Here is a 12,201-nt window from a genome sequence, read left to right as displayed (position 1 = left end):
CATCATAGGGATGAAAACGGCGACACATCTCAAGTAACTGGTTATCATAGTGAAAACTCTTATAAAATGGTTTATTACGCTGAGCAGGTCCTTTCTGTATCCTACGGTGGCCTCTCAGTCCTTAGGGGTTAACATAATCGGGTTTAAAAAAAGGTGACTGGGGTGAATCGGGTACATCAAGTTCGGATTCGGATTCGAGCTCCGATTCTTCCTCGGAATCCTCTGCCGGTTCCTTTACCTTAAGCTCATTCTCATGCTCGGTTTCCATCTCGGGTTGCGATTCGGTATCATCCACAAACTCGAGTATCGTATTTCCTTACGCTTGCACGGTTTCCTCGAATTCCGTGTCAGAGTCGGTAAGAATGATAGGATTAGAAGAAGTCATCTAGCACTCAAAGAAAAACACAAAGTTAGTCACTTAGTAATCATGCCATAATAGATACCAAGTAACACAACAATTTATTTAACTAGGGTTCATGTAACTTAACAAGTCTATGGTTACAGTCTAGACGCAGTAGTTGTCCTAACGTTCGACCTCTAATGCAGCCTAGTCTTAGGTAACATGTGACGACCCAAAAATTTCCGACTAAATTTAAACTTAATCTTTATATGATTTCGATACGATAAGCAAAGTATGTAATGTTGAGTCTAGAAAATTTTGAAAACGATGTCCATATATTCAATTGACCTTCGACTGCTCACGACGATTCACGAACCACTAATTGTAAATATTTATGTGTGATAATAATAAGTGGAAATATAATTCGAAACATTATATGTTGTTGTTATTAAAACGAATTATGTAAATAAAATAAAAATAGAATATTATAATAATTATTATTTAAAACATAACTATAAATAAATAAAGATAATTACTATAAAAAATTGGGATTTTTGGGAAGACTTTTAAATGTTAACTGTTTAGCAATGAACCATGATATAACACTCCGTAAATGGAAACATCTGGCGAATAACTATTTCAATTTAAGTTACTGTGCTCCACTGTGCTTGATTGAGAAATCATGACTTCATTATAATTTTTAAAGTGTTAGTTGCATAAATATAATTATATAGGTAAACTCTTGCATACGGATTCAAGTATAAAAATCCACTATCTATATTCTCTCTTTTTCTGTTTTCCTTTTTGCTTGTGATCATCGATACCTACTTCTATTATCTATATCTATTCTAGACTAACAAATCCACTAAAAACCACTTGATTACTACCTTTTACTTGATTGGTACTATGCCTAATTGAAAGGTGATTTAGAGTTTCCTTGATTTCTTGTGACCACCATGCTATTACGTATAATACATCCTCCACTCTTAATATATATATATATATATACATATATATATATATATATATATATATATATATATATATACATATACATATGAATATGAACGTAAATCTTTCTTTTCTCTTCCTTCTTTCTTTCTTTTTGCATAATCACCTTCTTATTAACCACAACGATCTCCTTATTCCAACCACTGCGACTACCGTTGTTAATGAAACCCTACACCACCATGACACCATCACACAAACCCACTACCTTGAAACCAAACCCGCTACCCTTAATTCGTTGCTATTCCTTGTCTGTCTGAACACCACACAACCATCATTCATTCATGATTAACTAAACCGCTACTGTTGCGGTTTACTAATTTCTGTTTTGTATCACCTCTACCAACCTACTGCTACATGATATTTTCTAGGTTTTTGTTTCAATTATCAGCTCAACCCAACCACATACCCATTTGATCGAGACCCACAACCAAAACCATCAAAGATTACAACCTCCGTGAACTACTACAACCTCGCCATCTCTCTCACATGTGTTCTCACTCTCCTCTCTCTCATCTAATCTTGTTCAAAACCCATTTAAAAATCGCCACTTTCATCATCAGATGATTGCTACTACAGTAACTCTGTTAATCTATGTCATCATAGATAAAGGATGACGATGATAATAATTGATCTTGATAGATGAGGATGAGGATAAAACAATTTCGTTGCTGTCTCTATTATTTATTCCTTGTCGACATTAAACCACGACAAATTAGTCGTGAATCATGGGAAACAGATGGGGTATCTCCGAAATTTACGTGGGTTCCAGTTAATATTTTTTTGTAAACCACTCATGTATCAAATAATCCCTTAAGTATTGCTATTTGGGCTGCATGCCACTTACTTCAGTTAGTGGGCTGGTTATGAATGGATTGGACTTACAATAAGGGAATTGAATGTTGGGCCTATGTTTTGTTTTTGGACTGATGAGTGGGGGTTGGATCATTTCCATCTGTTTTATATCAGCGAATGTTATAATTTTTTTTAAAACAAAGTAGATACATAGAACCATGACGATGATACAAAAGGAGAAGGATGATGTTTATGATAAACAAAAATGGAGATGATGATGTTTCAATATGATCGATGATGAAACAGAAGATGGAAAACAATGACGATGATGTTTAGGATGATGTTAAGGATATACATGATTTTATGATGATGTGTACGATGTACGATGGTAACATTTATGATGAATAAGAGCGTGATATTTTATTGAGGATGGTATGTAAACAAGACGAGTATGATAAATGGTATGATGATGGTGCTTCGGTGATGAAAAATCACGAAGTGATTATGATCACGAGATAAGTGATATAGAATGATGATGGCGGTTAAGAAAATGATATGATACGAATCGGTGATGAGCTTCACTTCTGAACATTACTCGACTCTCTCGTTCGATTTACATCGGGGGTATAACCCTTAATCCATTACGTTTGATATTTACTTTAAATATTTAATGTGATTATGATTTTTGATAAGGAGCTAAATAATAATAAGCAACATAATTATAACTATAGTTTCAAATATGGATAAAAATATGATAAAGTATTATGATTTAGTTAAAAATATTGTTTAGGTTATGATTATAAATATAATGATTATGATGATAATATGAAAATGATTAAGATTACAATTTAGTTATGGATTTAAATGAAAAATTATTATTATTATTATTATTATTATTATTATTATTATTATTATTATTATTATTATTATTATTATTATTATTATTATTATTATTATTATTATTATTATTATTATTATTATTATTATTATTCATTGTTTTTATAGTTGTTATTATTAGTAGTATATTATCATTATAATCAAAAACAACTTTTATTACTATTATTGATATTATGTTACCAAATAAACATTTTGTATATAAAAATATACTTTTAAGTAATATTACATATAAGTAGGTATTAATCATATTAACATTTTTATATAAATATTCATATATAATAAATTAAGTATTTTTTATATAATACTAACCAAATATATATTAATATAATTATATAAATATTAGTCATTATAAATGTATATACACAAATTAAATATATATAATATATAAGATAAGCTATAATATGTGAAATTGTTCAATTACGATTATATGTATTAATATACATATAAATGATATAGGTTCGTGAATCTAAGGCTAACCATGCGTTGTTCAATACCGTCATATGTATTTTATCACAAAATACAATATTGTGAGTTTCATTTGCTTCCTTTATAAATGCTTTTGCAATATATATTTTTGGGCCTGAGAATACATGCGCTGCTTTTATAAATGTTTTACGAAATAGACACAAGTAATCGAAACTACATTCTATGGTTGGATTATCGAATCGAATATCACCCCTTTTAGCTTGGTAGCCTAAGAATTAGGGAACAGACACCCTAATTGCCGTGAATCCTAAAGGTAGATCTACGGGCACTAACTTTCCCCATACTGGTAAATGGTATGCCTTAGTACTTCGAGTTATTAATACAGATGGATTTCTGTTTTGGGGATATTCTATATGCATAATGTTAATGTCGGTTACCAGGTGTTCAATCCATATGAATGATTTTTAAACACTTGCGAGTGTATGATTATTGATTAAAGGAAATCTTGTGGTCTATTAAAATTATGGAAATGATTGATTATGATAAACTTATGAACTTACTAACCTTTTGGTTGACACTTTAAAGCATGTTTATTCTCAGGTATGAAAGAAATCTTCCGCTGTGCATTTACTCATTTTAGAGATATTGCTTGGAGTCATTCATTACATATTTCAAAAGATGTTGCATTCGAGTCGTTGAGTTCATCAAGATTATTATTAAGTCAATTATAATTGGATATATTATGAAATGTTATGCTTACTGTCAACTTTCAATGTGATGAAAGTTTGACTTTTAAAAACGAATGCAATGTTGGTAATATGTATCATATAGAGGTCAAATACCTCGCGATGTAACCAAATATAATGTATTAGTCCAGATGGATTAGGACGGGTCTTTATAGGTGGTATCAGAGCGGTGGTCTTAGCGAACCAGGTCTTGCATTAGTGTGTCTAACTGATAGTTGTTTAGATGCATTAGTGAGTCTGGACTTCAACCGTGTCTGCATGTCAAAAGTTTTGTTTATCATTTCTAGTCGAAAATCATCTGCTTATCATCCTTAAGAAATTACCTTCTTATTATTCCTAGTCTAGACACATCTTACTGCATTGATTGCATGAATAGTGTATAGACAAAATCATATCTTAGCGTATCTGTTACTGTAGACTTTATCTGACACTTTTCCTTAATTTTCTCCGTAATCTACGGGATCTTCTGTACTATATTAGATATTCTATATATTAGAATATTACCCGATAACCGAAAATCATTTCATATCGAAAATCCTCTAACTGATCATAAGAGATGGATCCTACACCTAGCTTGGATTCCATTAGTTCTGGAAGCAATTTCGAGATACGTATTGAAGTAGACTCCGAAGTCAATGAACACGAAGTGTCTCCACCATTTAGCTATTTTTCTTTCTGGAGGAGATGGGGGTGGGTCCGAGACTTACTCACTCGATGGAGAAATGAAGAAGGCGAGCCCTACCGCGAACCAAACTTACCTCCTAACATCGGAGAAAACGATGTACTCACCGGTGAACCTATGCGCAACACTGTATTCACCCTTCTTGCTAAAGTTTTCCACCTCGAAGGTCGCATTACTGCAATCTCAGAAAATATTCAACCTCTACTTTTGAATACCAATCGAAGGGGAATATTAGAAGAAGTTAGGGAACCTCGAATTGATAATCAAGATATATTGAATCAGATGAGTGGATGGATAGAAATGATAGAGGGTAGGATAGAAAACCTGATAAGAATGGTGCGTGATCTACAAGCTATACTTACTACACCAACATCATCACCAACCTCAGCACCAACAACATTTGTAGCACCGACAGCAACAGTACCACCATCAACAGCATAACCAGTACCAATAACAACAACATCATCACACGTCTCAACCTCGCAATCTATACCTCAAGCATAATCATCGTTCTACGAATCGTTCTACATAAACTATCTTCGTCCTTCATGGCGATTATGTAATCTCTAATGTTTTAGAGATTATGTACTCTAGTTCTAGCCGTAAATCGGATGAGTTTAATATCATCTTGACTCATTAAATCTATGATTACGTCGGAAGAAAATATATATGTATATATGTTTTCATAAAGATTGTAATTAAAAGTTTTATTGTACAAACTGTTAATGGAGAAAATATTTTAACGGGTAGGTAATACCTGAGGAATATTTAGATTCCACATTAATAAGTTACACTGTACATTCTTCGAATCTAATTCAACGATCATTTACTATCCTACTTACATCCACAGACATACGTATTCGTTCACCACAGAATAACCATTTTCATTCAAATTTCATATTTGGATTTGACCTATCAGAATCCAACAAGTGGCATAATGAAGAAAACATTGGACAAAATAAAATTTGTTAGAAACAAACAAATTAACTATGAGAAAAATTTTGTTAAGAATCCACGCTAACTGTTCCTAGCTAACTGTTCCTAGCTAACTGATTACATTTTATTTATCGCAATTTATTTATCGCAATTTATATTATCGCAATTTTATTTATCATCATTTAATTTCTGTTATTTATTTTACGCACTTTAAATATCGGGACACGTATACAAGGTTTTGACATATCATATCGACGCATCTATATATATTATTTGGAATAACCATAGACACTCTATATGCTGTAATGATCGAGTTCGCTATACAGGGTTGTGGTTGATTCTCAAATAATATATATACTTTGAGTTGTGATCGAGTCTGAGACATGTATATAACGGGTCACGACACGTATTAATTAATTCGAATATTATATATTAAACTATATATGAATTGTTGAACAACAAATTGTGGACTGTCAATATTGGACAATTAAAATGAATTAAAATATTGATTATAACATATGAAACTAAATAATTCTTTAAGTTTGCCACTTGATTTCATCTTAAACCTCATTTGTATCTTGACGATTACAATCTGCGTTCACACCTTTCATAATTCTTGAAAACACCTTAATCGAGAGGATGAACCAACCTACTTCATCTACGGAAGAAAAGATTTATGCATATAGTTATGCACCTGAAAACACTCAGAACTTGAGTAAACGTTTAACTCGTATCTGTGCTAGCTCCTTTGGCGTTTTTATTACTGAAAATAATTTTGAAATCTCTTACAAAGTAGCAAATTTTGTCACAGCTCCAGCAAGACAACTTCAACTTTTCATTCAGATTAGCCTTATTATAATCATGACATATATAAGTTACCTTTCGTCATCGTTACCGGAGAACCGTTTATATCCCACCACATTAACAGTAAACTTACCAGCAACTTCATTACTCATTGGCTTAAGTCTCTCCGAAGAACCATTATATTTGTTCATTAAAAACCTTATCATATACTCACCTACACCTTGTAACGAGAATTGTCAAACCAATTATCGAGAATTAGCAAATCAGTATTTTGAAATCTCGCAGCATGTTTACATCAACAGTTATATGTATACATATAACATTTATCTTTTAGAATTATGATCTTCCATTCTGGAATTCTGAAAAGCACCCAGTTTGTGAAACAATACTTGGAATGTTGAAAAAGCTGAATGAAGCAGCCAAAAGCTGTAAACAATCTTAACAGTTAAAAGTATGATAATAAAGAATGGAGTGATGGAAACGCTCACTAGAAAATTTAATACCGAAAAGCGGATTATACGAAACTATGAAGAAGGCTGTAGACAATTCACAAAGACTAAACCTGCCTTCAAAGAATCCAAATGATTCAGTATCTGCTGAAGTCATGCCTTTCACCTGACTCTAAACCCTTGCGGACAATATTCTTCACCATCCTCTGATATTAGAAATTCTAAGATATCATCGTATCTTTCATTATAAATATTCTCGACATTTCTGAATATATTTTCATAACTAATCTTATCTAAAATTAATTATCTCTTTGCGCTGTCAGTGTTACATCATATAAGAAACTATTAGTTTCTATATTCTGTAAACTTTCGAGTTTAAATTATGAATGATTTTGAAGTATTGTTGGGAACTGAATCATGAGTTAGTATAATATAATGACACTTGATCAACGTGATTATATTACAGTAAGTCATGCTGAGTTTCTATTGGAACGTGATGATTCATAGATCATAACGTCATCATGTGCCATGTTACACGACTCTTACATTCTATTTAACTTATAAACATATCAAGAACATATTTTCTTGATAGTTCTATCTTTTTCCGTAACTTCTGGTAATTTGACAAATCAAATCGTACTTTTACATTTCCTTTCTACTATTACATTATGATAATTCGAAACTCCATGCTTACGAATTCTGGACCATTACTCGCTTTACTAGAGGTCGAGAAGAGAATAAAAAGGCAAAGAGCTCCAAGATATAAGAGAAAATATAAAGTCTAATAACAACACGGAGGTTACAAACCGTGGATATTAATACGAATAGCAATATAAAGACACGGTAGAATTAAGAATAGTATCACCTCAAGGTGATAGAAGAAGTAAACAGATTTTTTTTGATGGAAGATTGAAAAGAAGGATGACAGAAATGATAATTAGAAAAATATCAAGGATTAGAACGGGATTAAGCATTATTATAGTCTTTTGGATATATGAACTGAGAAAGAAGGTATAGAAGTGGTGAAAACTAATGGAACGGAAAAAGTTTAATTTATAATGGAAATATCAGACAGATTAATCGAGAGAGATCACCGTATTTAATTATAAAGATCTTAATTTCCTTATTCACCGTAGAATCAAATCTTTTAGATTTCGAAGATTTTCTTTAAATCCTTTGAATTCCGTAATTCAAACGTGACTACATCAAAAGCTAAGACGAATCTCTATTTCTTCATTTCACTCTTTTATGATAGCTTCATTCGTACTCTTCGAATAATCGAATTGTTCTATCCATATTCCTCAATGATGATAAAACTCTATTTATCAACTCATATTTGTCATGAAGACATTTTTATTGTTAGCCATGACCACCTCACTCAAATTTCGGGACGAAATTTCTTTAACGGGTAGGTACTGTGACGACCCAAAAATTTCTGACCTAATTTAAACTTAATCTTTATATGATTTCGATACGATAAACAAAGTATGTAATGTTGAGTCTAGAAAATTTTGAAAACGATGTTCATATATTCAATTGACCTTCGACTGCTCCCGACGATTCACGAACCACTAATTGTAAATAGTTATGTGTGATAATAATAAGTGGAAATATAATTCGAAACATTATATGTTGTTGTTATTAAAACGAATTATGTAAAATAAAATAAAAATAGAATATTATAATAATTATTATTTAAAACATAACTATAAATAAATAAAGATAATTACTATAAAAATTTAGGGTTTTTGGGAAGACTTTTAAATGTTAACTGTTTAGCAATGAACCACGATATAACACTCCGTAAATGGAAACATCCGGCGAATAACTATTTCTATTTAAGTTACTGTGCTCCACTTTGCTTGATTGAGAAATCATGACTCCATTATAATTGTTAAAGTGTTAGTTGCATAAATATAATTATATAGGTAAACTCTTGCATATTGAGACGGCCCGGAAATTTCCGACCAAATTTAAACTTTAATCTTTATATTATTCCAACACGATAAGAAAAGTTTGTTAAGTTAAATCTCAAGAATTTTAAACTGTGTTCATACATTCATTATAACCTCGACCAAATTCTGACGATTCACAAACCGTTATATATAAATAGATATGTATATGTATATATATATATATTATAACTTGAGAATATTAATAAAGTATTAAACGTATAATACTTTACACGAACGTATTTGTTTCAATATGATTTTTGACGAAATTAAAAAAATATATATTAAATGATTGAATTATCAGAAACATTGAATTATGATTACAAGTCTATGTTGAGAGGTCCACTATGATTTGAGAAAATCTATTCCTCTTAACGATATTCAGAATAATTTGTAAAGCTATTTATAAATAAAAACAAAAAGTGTCATTTACGAAAGTTAGACAAAAGTTAGTGGAGAATTGGTTTCCATAATATTCTATTAATCTATTTTTAAACGTACAAAGACGTTTTCAGTTTAAAAAGAACTTTATTATTAAAACGTATATAACTATTATAAATATCTAGAATCATTTTTGACAACTCATTACTTAACCAGTATAATAAATATAACGATATTTATATTTTATTTCATTAAATATATATAACGATTTAAATTAATATTATATATATTTATACGCGTATTATACATACATAGTTTTTATATTTTTACTATACTTTAACTTTACCTTTACTTTACTTTTACTTTACTTTAACTTTAATAATTCACTTTAATAATTCATACTTTAATAATTCCCTTTAATAATTCATACTTTAATAATTCACTTTAATAATTCATACTTTAATAATTCACTTTAATAATTCATACTTTAATAATTCACTTTAATAATTCATACTTTAATAATTCACTTTAATAATTCAAAAATCTATTATAAATAGAATTCAATAGGTTTCATTATTTCATAGAAACTTGAAAATATATTTCTCTAAACTCTCTCAATCGATATATATATATATATATATATATATATATATATATATATATATATATATATATATATATATATATATATATATATATATATATTTGCTCTGTATTATTTCAAGATATTATTAGTATACATAAAATATTACGAAGGAGTGCTGTCCGAGTGATTTCAAAATAGTTTTTTTGAATGAGTCGAAGCTAAGGAAATTATGGGTTATAGCTATGGAGGTGATGGGTATGGTTCATGGGTATGCTCGTGAGGTCAATCTAGTGTTTATCATCTCCGTTGCATCTACGTACTTTCCTGCAATATTGAATCTCAGTATTGATACGTTCGTGAATCCGAGGCCAACCTTGCACTTGTTAAATGACGTTATATGTATTTTTACTACGAAATACAGTATTGTGAGTTTCATTACTCCCTTTTTATATATATTTTTGGGCTGAGAATACATGCGCTGTTTTATAAATGTTTTACGAAATAGGCACAAGTACTAAAACTAATTCTATGTGGGTTTAAACCAGAAATATACCCTTAGCTTGGTAACATTAAACTACTTGTCTATGTACAGTAGGCGCGAATCCTAAAGATAGATCTATTGGGCCTGACAAACCCCATCCTGACTATGGGATGCTTTAGTACTTCGAGGTTATTTTAAACACACCTGATCTGGTGTACTTCAGAGGGTAAAACATGAATGTTAAGGCTTGTTACCGGGTGCCTACAACTTATAGAATACTTTTATACACTTGCGAGTGTACATATATTTATAAACGGAAATCTTGTGGTCTATTAATATATTGAAATGATTGTTATGATAAACCTATGAACTCACCAACCTTTTGGTTGACACTTTAAAGCATGTTTATTCTCAGGTATTAAAGAAATCTTCCGCTGTGCATTAGCTCATTTTAAGGATATTACTTGGAGTCATTCATGGCATATTTTGAAAGACGTTGCATTCGAGTCATTGAGTTCATCAAGATTATTATTAAGCCAATTATAGTTGGATGTATTATGAAATGGTGTGCATGCCGTCAACTTTCGTTGTAAAGAAAGTTTGTCTTTTAAAAACGAATGCAATGTTTGTAAAATGTATCATATAGAGGTCAAATACCTCGCGATGTAATCAACTATTGTGAATCGTTTATAATGTATATGAACGGGTCCTTTCAGTTGGTATCAGAGCGGTGGTCTTAGCGAACCAGGTCTGTATTAGTGTGTCTAACTGATAGTCGTTAGGATGCATTAGTGAGTCTGGACTTCGACCGTGTCTGCATGTCAAAAGTTTTGCTCATCATTTTTGTCGAAAATTACCTGTTTATCATTCTCAGTCTAGACACATCTTATTGCATTGATTGTATGAATAGTGTATAGACAAAATTCATATCTTAGCGTATCTGCTAATTCATATCTTAGCGTATCTGTTTCTGTAAACTTTGCCTGACATATTCTGTAAATTCCTCCGTAATCTACGAAACCTTTTGCTCTATATAATTAGAATACCACCCGATAGCCGAAAAATCATTTCATATCGAAAAATTCTTTATTCAATCGTACGAAATGGAATTCGTCATTAGTTCAAGTCCCTCGGATTCTGAAATGAAATCCCACTCAAGTTCCGAAAGCAGTGTGACCGGAATGGATCAACCAATTAGTCATCATCTATTCTGGATGAATTGGGGATGGGTTCGTATCCTCCTTAATCATTGGAGACAAGAAGAAGGTGATCCCTTCCATCCACCACATTACCCTCTTGGCGAAGAACCTGAAGCACTTACCGACGAACCTATCCGAAACACCATTTTCTCTCTTATTTCTAGAGTATCTCGTCACGATTACATACTACACCAAATTCTAGATTTTATTTATCCTCTCGTCCGAACCGACAATCACCCCGGTGTAATAGAAGAAGTCAACGAGCTTCGCGCTCGGGTAGTGGCTTTGGAGAATATGGTGCAAAGGTTACAAACACCAGCAGCATAAATAGTACCACCATCAGCAACACCAACAGTACCATCACCACCACCAACAACAACATCCACATCCCACATCGCAACATCACAATCTGTATCTCAAACATCAACGTCATATGCCCTGTAAATATCCAGGAATATCAACAACAACAAATGATGAAGTATTCATTCATAAACTTCATTAAAGAGATATCTCTGCGGC

The sequence above is a fragment of the Rutidosis leptorrhynchoides genome, chromosome 1, assembly GCF_046630445.1.
Source record: "Rutidosis leptorrhynchoides isolate AG116_Rl617_1_P2 chromosome 1, CSIRO_AGI_Rlap_v1, whole genome shotgun sequence".
Classification (NCBI taxonomy): domain Eukaryota; kingdom Viridiplantae; phylum Streptophyta; class Magnoliopsida; order Asterales; family Asteraceae; genus Rutidosis; species Rutidosis leptorrhynchoides.
Note: the sequence above shows the minus strand (reverse complement) of the source record.